Source organism: Malurus melanocephalus, unplaced genomic scaffold (assembly GCF_030028575.1).
Source record: "Malurus melanocephalus ecotype Western Australia unplaced genomic scaffold, MMel_1.1 scaffold_224, whole genome shotgun sequence".
NCBI lineage: Eukaryota > Metazoa > Chordata > Aves > Passeriformes > Maluridae > Malurus > Malurus melanocephalus.
The window spans coordinates 478,351-486,826 of record NW_026623456.1 but is presented as its reverse complement, the minus strand read 5'-3'; the positions used below and the strand labels follow the sequence as shown (position 1 = coordinate 486,826).

General features: G+C 54.2%; 1 protein-coding gene across 5 annotated transcripts in view; it reads left to right on the top strand.

The window, feature by feature from the left end:
- Positions 1-3,638: 3,638 nt before the first annotated feature.
- The window catches only part of PPFIA4 (PTPRF interacting protein alpha 4), a 60,570-nt gene continuing 55,732 nt past the window's right edge, over positions 3,639-8,476 (top strand). For all 5 annotated transcript variants that reach the window (XM_057374410.1, XM_057374411.1, XM_057374409.1 and 2 more), the window contains exon 1: positions 3,639-3,693. The gene's annotated coding sequence lies outside the window, so the exon portion shown is untranslated. The remainder of the gene's footprint in view (positions 3,694-8,476) is intronic.

Here is an 8,476-nt window from a genome sequence, read left to right as displayed (position 1 = left end):
TCCAGGGATTTAGCACGGCCTTGGTCAATAACAGTCTGTGTCAATGGGTGGAATTCCTATGGAATTTATCGTTCCTCCCCTTGCTACTTTCACCTGTCAGCATCTGGCCTTACCTACCAGTAGACACCACAGTTTCTTTGTGAAGACATGTCCCTCTCATTCCTTTCAGTAATGAAGATCTGTGAGGTAATTTCCCTCTCCCCGTAATGAGGGTGTTTGAGGGATTGCCCRCTCCCAGTTCTCCCATTAACGGGAGCCCTGAGGGGCTTTCCTCCTGCCCCAGTCCTCCCAGAAATAGCGGTCCTGAAGGGATTGCCCGCAGTACAGAGGGTCTTTGAGGTAACTGCCYCCTCCCCATAACCAGGGTTCTTGAGAGAATCCCCAGTAGTGAGGGGATTCCCTTCCCCCAGTCCTCCCAGCAATAGGGGACCTGAGGGGTTTCCCCCCAGTGCTAAGAGTCACTGAGGTGAATGTCCCTCCAGGTCCTCCCATCACAAAGGCCTCTAGGGATGCTGACTCCCCAGTGCTCCCATTAACAAGGGCCTCTGAGCAAGTGGGTCCCCCATTCTCCCAGGACCAAGGACCTCTGAGGGAATTGTCCCCCAGTCCTCCCAGTAACAAGGGCCCTTGAGGTAACTGTGCCCCCGCTTTGCTCTCCAGTCCTGCCAGTAATGAGGGGCTCTGAGATAATTGCCCTTCCCAGTCATGCCAGTAAGGAGGGGTTCTGAGGGGATTCCCCCCATCCTCCCAGTACTGACGGTCACTGAGGCAATTGCTCCAGTAAAAAGGGTCTGGGGTGACTGTGGGCCTCCCCAGTGCTCCCAGTAAGGAGGAACTCTGAGATAATTGCCCCAACTGACACACTTCCCTGTTGGAAACAAGAGAACTTTAAAAATAATAATTTTARTTAATGGTTCTAATTAACTTTTAAATTAATTGTTTTAATTAATCATAACCTATATATATAAATTACAATTAGTGTGTTATTCTTAAATTACTCTTTGCCAGTATTTAGCAAAGTTGTCATGAGCCACATTCATAGGAACACAGCTYGGGAAAAGTACTGAAACTTGAAGTTTTGATGAACTGAATCTCATATGCTTCAATGGACAAAGCCTGTGAGAGAAGGATGTATTCTTCAGTGAGACTGGACATCTGGAATGTAGAATTTATGGATCACAAGGACATTTTTCAAAAACCAGAACATAAAGAAGAGGCAAACAAAGACTCTGTCCATGTGTTGAAAGTCTGTACTTTTCAAAGCTACTAAAAGGATGGACTAATTAACATAGGAAGGGAGAAATCAATAACCAATAGAAGATGGAATAGTAATTAATGAAAAAGAATTTTAGAACAAATAAGCATTAATTTTGTTTGTTTGTTTTTTGGTTTGTTTGGGTTTTTTCGGGGTTTTTTTTTGTTGTTTTTTTTTTTTTTTTTTTAAAAATGTATAAACAGGTGAAAAAGTTTTGTATTTGTGTCTGTATGGAGGCTGGAACTTTGTTGGACACACACACCCTGGCCAAGGATAAAGTAATGTCACTGACACTAAAAAGACAGTGTTGGAGAGGTTTATCCCAATGATTTCAGAGGATCTGGAGAACTCCCAGGAGACAACCACTGAGCAGTGCCCAAGCACAGCCCACGGCAGGGGCTCCCAGTGGCACCCACATCTCTGTGGTGCAAGCAGCAAGGGGTGGCCACCAGCTGGAAACTCCTTTTGCTATTTTTTATGGCTGAAATGGGTGTTCAGAGCTTGCCAAAGGAGTGGTGCCACCCTATGGGGGAGCAGTTGATTCCAGAGGATCTGCAAAGAGCAAAAGGGAGCGGCAGCCCACGGACTGACAGTGATTTCGGGGTCCGTGTCCCCCTGAGCGCATGTGCCCTGCTCACACGGGGATTCCAGGCACTGCCTGGAGCTAGCTGGGAGTCCTGCTCAGTCCTGGGATGGCCAGACTGGGAGGTTGGTGGAATCCTGCTCCCCTCCTTTGGGATTTACACAATGACCAAAGAGCCCAGACCTGTCCCGCTCTCCCAAACACCCCAGAGTGCTGCAATCCCACCTGTGCCTCTTTCTTACAAAACCTCAGGAGAGAATTGGGACCACAGTGAGATGCTTTCACAGCTGTGGTGACAGCTCTTGGGCCTCCTCAGAGCAGGATAAAGAATGGAATATGGAGAAATCCAAGAAATCCACATTCCCTCTGCTTCCCAGACATGGCCAGGAGCTGACATGTCCATAAGCTCCCTTCCTGACCTCATCTCTCTCAGTGTTTCTTAAATACACAAGGAGTGTTAGCAAGGAACACGTTTGACTGAGAAAACGACTGATCATCCCAGGCAGGAAAAGCCATTCCTTGACAGAAACAATATCCCCAATCCATCTGTTCTTAAGGCAATGGACACCAATTAGTATGGAAGACAGTCAATAAACCAGATCCTGATGCTGCTGGCTTCACCCACCTCTTTACTTGAAAATGTTTTCCTTAGGTTATCGTGTTCATCATTGTTATTTGAGAACGATATCACAGTATATTTTTAAAATTGTCTTGGCTTAGAATACTCTGGCATGTGGAAAACAGATGAAATGTTCTTGGGATTGAAGGCAGTTGTTCCCGAGTCTGGCTGGCAGGTGGATCCAGCACACACCCTGTTCCAGTGGGTAGGAGGTATTTGTGTGAGACCTCCCTGACATCCTGCAAAAATCCTGAGGATGAGCTCAAGGTCCTTGCTGGAGAGAGGAAGGTGCTGCTCTGTGAGGATGCCACTAATCCCAGTTATTCCCAGCAGGGTCACAGAGAGGAGCACCTTGTTGGTGGGCTGGATGAGGGCTGCTGAGGGATCCCAATGGCTGTGCCAGGGGAGTGGCAGCCTCCTGTGCTTCCAGGGCCTCTAAATTAATTGTTTGTTAAGGATGCCCCTGTGCAGGGCAGGGTGATGGAGCAGGTTGGGCTTTTGGCTGTTCCTGTGGCAGTTCATTTGGGACCCTCTGTCCCAAATCCCATTTAGGATGCCAAAGACTATCCCTCAGGGGAGTCCAGGGTGGTGGTCCAACCTCGCACATCCTGGAATTAGGGCTCAGAGGTGAGCCTTGCAGGGTGAGGAGGGGGCTGTGGCAGAGGCTGGGGATCACTGCCTGGCCCCATCACTGCTCCCCACATGGTGAGGGGGCAACAGAGCACTCAGAACTTGGRGCACCCCACAGTCCAGGTCTGCTCCTGCCTCCCRCCCTCCAGGGCTGGACAAGACCCTTGGGGAGTCCTGCCCCCATGGGAGCTTTTAAACCTCCTCCCCGCTCCCCCCCGAGAGTTTGCTGCTTCAACAGTGGGATTTGTGCCCCACCTCAGAGTTTTCTGTCCTCCCAGGGGAATGCCTGCCCCTCAATGAGGTTCCTGCCCTCAGGAGAGTTCCCCTGGGAGAATTCCTGTCCCTCCTCAGAGTCTTTTATCCCCGAAGAGGGGGTTACTCCCATTTCCAGGGGGATCCTGCCCCCAGGGAGGTTCCTATTCCCCGGAGGACTCCCGGCCCCCGGGGCCGCCCTGACCCCCGCACCCCCGACTCCCCTCCACCCGGGGGCGTGGCCGCTCGGGGGCGTGGCCGGGGGCGTGACCAGGCGGGGACGGTGACGCAGTGGGCGGGGCAGGGCGGGGCGGCAGCGGCGGCAGCGGCGGCTTCCAGCGACTTCGGCGGGCGGTGAGTGCGGGCGGGGCTGCGCTGCCCACGGGGGATGCTCGGCCCCGCGCGGGGCCGCCCGGGGGGAGCTCTGCCCCCGTCACGCCCGTGGGGCCGCCCGGGGGATGTTCAGGTGGGGCCGGACCCGGAGGGCTCTACTTGTATTACCTCCCCCGGGGGATGCTCTGCTGGCCCCCGAGAGGATGCTCGGCCCCAGCGTGGGGCTGGACTCGGGGGGCTCTTCCTTTTTTGCCTCCCGCTGGGGGATGCTCTGCTGCCCCCTCTCAAGGGGATGCTCCCCGTTGCCCCCCGGGCGGGGCCGTACTGGGCATTCTCAGMCGTGCCGTGCCCCGGGGGATGCTCTGTGCCCCCGGGAGGGGCTGACTCACTCCGGGGGGCCTTCTCTCCCTCATTGCCCCTCGTAGCGGGTGTCTGAGCCAGAGAATGTTGAGTTCCACCATTTCCCCTGGCTGGAGTCTGAACTGGAGGGTGTCATCCTCGCCCCGAGCTGGGTTGGGGGGGGACTTGCTGTGCCTCGGTTATACCCCCAGCCCGAGCACTTGAGCCAGGGTTGCTCCCCCACTCCCCTGGCCCCAGCCCGGGGGCAGACCCGGCCAGATGTGCTGCCCCATTCCCACTTGGGGTGCAGGCAGGGGAATGAAGGGTGGGCACATCCTCCCGAGGCTGCATGGTATGGGGGGCAGGGAGGGGGCAATGATTCCTTAAGCCACGAGTGGGGAGGGGGGGGCCTTGATTTTCAGCTGCTCTCTGCCCTGGCAGCCCCAGACTGTGTGCACCCAAACTGTCCTTCTGCATCCCCATTCCCCCAGCTTCCACCTTCCGCTGAGGGGAGGGCAGGAATGTTGAGGAGAGGGCAGGAATGCTGGTGAGCATGGTGGCCTTCTCCTGCTCCTCTGATTTCCCAGCGCTGTCTCCTCCCGCTTTCCTCAGCGCTGCCTCCAGCCCTGGAGCATCCACCCAGTGCCGAGCTCTGTGTCAGCCCCACTGAGCATCTGCCTGGCTCTGAGCTGGACTGGCTCGTGGGGATGCTGCCACACAAATGCTCCTGGAGCTCAGTACCAGGTAAATGCCTGCCAAGCTGGGCCAGCCTGGAACTGGGAAGATGCTCACGGAGCTGATCCAGCCTGGACATTGGCCCGTGTGCTCGGGGCTGGACCAGCAGAGCATCCGGCAACCCTGGCCAGCGCCAGCTGTGCCCACACTGGTTCCCAGCCTCTGTCAGCTGGTGCCATCACAGCCACTGCAAGCTGCCTCCAGACAGCACGATTTGCTCCTGAATAACCAGCCTTGAAGGGCTTGTTTATCCCCTAAATTGCATCATTAGATCAGCAATTGGCTTAGGGAGCCGGGTTTTATTAAAGCTGTGCATACCCTTCTGGGGACACCCTGGTTTTGGCCAAGTCAGGGTTGGCAAAGTATTCATTGTAGCTCATTTGCCACCATCTGCTGGATGCTGGAATGAGGTTCTCCCGGTGGGTTTGATACCACCAAGCCACTGTGTGAGCCAGAGCTTGTCCAGAGGCAAGTGTGAGCTGGCATTTGGGACCTGGATGAACATGCCTGGGTGGTTTGGGAGTTTATTGGTTGTGGTGCTGCCCAGGCAGCAGGAGATGGAAAATTGGTGTCTGTGTCCGGGAGATGGTCTGGGAGTCTCAGGTACCTGTGCTCTTGGAGAAATCACCATGTGCTGCTCCCTCCATATGCTGGCTGGGGAACAGACTGATCTCTAGGAACTTCCCTGGAGATTTGTCAGGGAGCTATCAGCACAGGTCCCTGCTGCCGTGGCCCTGACACCCGGTGGTGCTCAGGTGCCTTCCCAGCTTCGGTGCTTGCTCCTCCTGCAGGTCTTTCCCAGGAGTCACACCAGAGGCTGTCTGGGACCGGTGTCACCAGCAGGAGGTCGGGGGAGCCTCTGAACTGGCAGGTTCCTGAGACACCACTGGTGGGACTGATGGACAGATTCCACTTTCCAGAGCAGCCAGTTGAGCTGTGGCTTGGCAGATGTGGGATTAAACATCTCATCTGTCCCTGTGCAGCTTTCTGGCTTCATGGTGGGCAGTTCTTGCTCTGCTCTGGTGGCTTAGTCCAGCTGTGCTGGCCAGCAGCTCCACTGCAGATGCTGAGGGACAGGACCTGCTGAAGATATGGGTTCCTGCATGTCTTGGTTGTTTCAGAAGACACCAGGGATAAAACTCCCTCTGAAACCCTTCTCATCTGCATCCTTGGAGGAACCCTTCTGCAARCCTTGTCTTTTGGGGCGGCTCCTGATGGGGACTGGTGATGAGGACAGGGATGAGGAGGAGTGAGTGTGACTTGGTGGGTTCTGCTGTGCTGGGTGAGGATGTGGAGGCCCTGAGTCAGTACTGGGAAAGATCAAAGTTCACACTGGAGCTGAGGGAGGCATCCTTGGAGCCTCAGAGGGAGCTGAACCCAAATTAGGGCTCAACTGGGAATGCCTCTGGAGAGCTCCACTCTATGCACATGGAGAAACTTCGGCATGTGTGTCCATCCTCTGCCTGGGYAGTGCCATTTCAGGGTTTCCAGCAAAGCAGAAAGATACTAGATTCTTTATCTAACCTTGAAACCTTAATTTACAATTAATTTCCTTCTAAAGAATGCTTTGGTGAGCCAGAGGTTGCCCAGATAGCTCCCAAAAGTGAGCTGTGAGGCCTCTGGAATATTAACTGGAGGAGAAGGTTGTTGGATCCATGGCCCAGCTTCCCTTCCAGAGAGGTGTGAATGAGAGCCTCGTCCTTAGGGACGATTTCTGGGAAGTGCCAAGTACCAAGTGTGGGGTGACAGACATGACCCAGGCTGAGGGCTCTGCTGTGGGCTCAGCAGGTAGGTCCAAGCCCTGGCCAGGATCCTGGGGGATGTGCTTGGGAATTTTCAGTGCTTCAAGGCCTGCTCTGTGAGCAGACGAAAGGCTTGGAGGTGGGTGCCCGTGTGGGTGTGCTCGCACAGGCTGGCATTTGGGAGGGAGGAGGGAAAATATCGCATGAAACAACTGCAGTGTTGGGGGACAGGTCTGCGCTTGGGCCCATCTGGAGCAGAAGTTGTGGAAAATGATTCAAGGCTTTTTGCTAAAAAAAGTTGTGCTGATATAATTGGATTTTATTTATGTTTGTTCTGTGGTCAAGGTTAAAAAACCTTTAAAACTCTTGTGGGGGCATGGTAAAAGCCTTGAGTTCATTTTCAGGGTGAGGATGCCATGAGGAATCAGGCTGAGAAAGCTGGAGCTGTTCAACATGGAGAAGAGGAGGTTTTGTGGAGACCCCACAGCACCTTCCAGGTGTGAAGGGGCTACAAGAAAGCTGCAGAGGGACTCAGCATGAGGGCCTGGAGTGACAGGACAATGGGGTTCACACTGAAAGATTTAGATTAGATAATGGGAAGGAATTATTTCCTGTGAGGGTGGAGAGGCCCTGGCATGGATTTCCCAGAGAAGCCGTGGCTGTCCCATCCCTGGAAGTGTCCAAGGCCAGGACAGGGCTTGAAGCACCCTGGGGTAGTGGAAGGTGTCCCTGCCCATGGTAGGGGGTGGAATGAGCTGAGATTTAAGGTGCCTTCCAGCCCAAACCGTGCTGTGATTCTTRTGAATGAAGCGGGTGCTCATTTCTTTCTCATTTTTGTGCAACACTGTGCCTGAAGCAGCCCTGCTGCCCCTCAGCCCTGGGCGGCACTGGCAGGGCAATGATTTCCATCCCACAGGAGCATCTGGGAGCTGAGTGTCAAACCTTCTGCAAAAGCCAGGGCCAAAAGCCACTGGCCAGGAGGCAACTGACCCTGTGTCCTCCACGTTGCCCTTCCTTTGCTGAATTTTCACCCTGGTGTTTTAAGCAGCCCATGGGTTGCTGTCTCCAGTTCTGTAATCCTGCAGGACTGACAAGGCTGGAATTTATCTGAAATGCAGATTATTTTTCTTCAGCTCCTGGTTTTCAGTTCCTGCCACGCTTCTCTTAGCAAGCAYGAGGAGGTGCCGGCTGGGTGGCTGCCTTTAATTGCATCCAAAAAATAAAAAAAGAAGAAAACAAGTGGCGGCTGAGAGCGCGTTTCCCCATCCTCCTGTCCGTGGCGAGTAGTTTCCAGGAGAGGGCAGTTCCCAGGGATTTTTGCTGTGTGGTACCTCTTCCCTGCAGCCATGCCAAGCCCTCGTGCCCCTCCCGAGGGCAGAGCCGTGCCAGGGAATGCCAAGACCCGGGCCCAGCTCCTCCGTGGCGAGGAGTGGCGCTGTGTTTTAAATAGCGGGGCCACGGGGATGTGTGGCAGGCAGGGAGGGAGGGAAGGAGGCTCTTCCTGCCTGGACTGTGCATCCCGCTTTCCAGAGAGGGCAGCATTCCTCTCCAGGGCAGCATCCCTCGCCAGGGCAGGATGGCACAGGAGGGAATGGGCCCTCTCCCGGAACCGCAGTCCATGTGAAAGATCTTCTTCAGGAGCTTTCAAAGGCACCTTCCTCTTTCCACTGAACCTTAATGACTTTTTAAGAGATTGTTTATGGAGGGAGGCCAGAGACCTCACGATTCCAGTATAAGTTCCAATAGAAGTATATACCTGAAGTTGGGTGATGTGGGAATTATCCCTTCCTCATTTCCTCTGCATCTATTTGACCCCTCTAACTTTACTTTTCCAAGCATTTTTCCAGCTTCATGGATTTAAACTTCCCATTCCCACCGTTGCCTGGTAGAAATGAATTTTCTTCACAATTCCAGATTCCCTCCTGGCCAGCATCATCCCTGATGTGATGTGCTGGGACAGGACAAACACTCTGCAGCTCAGGGTGCCT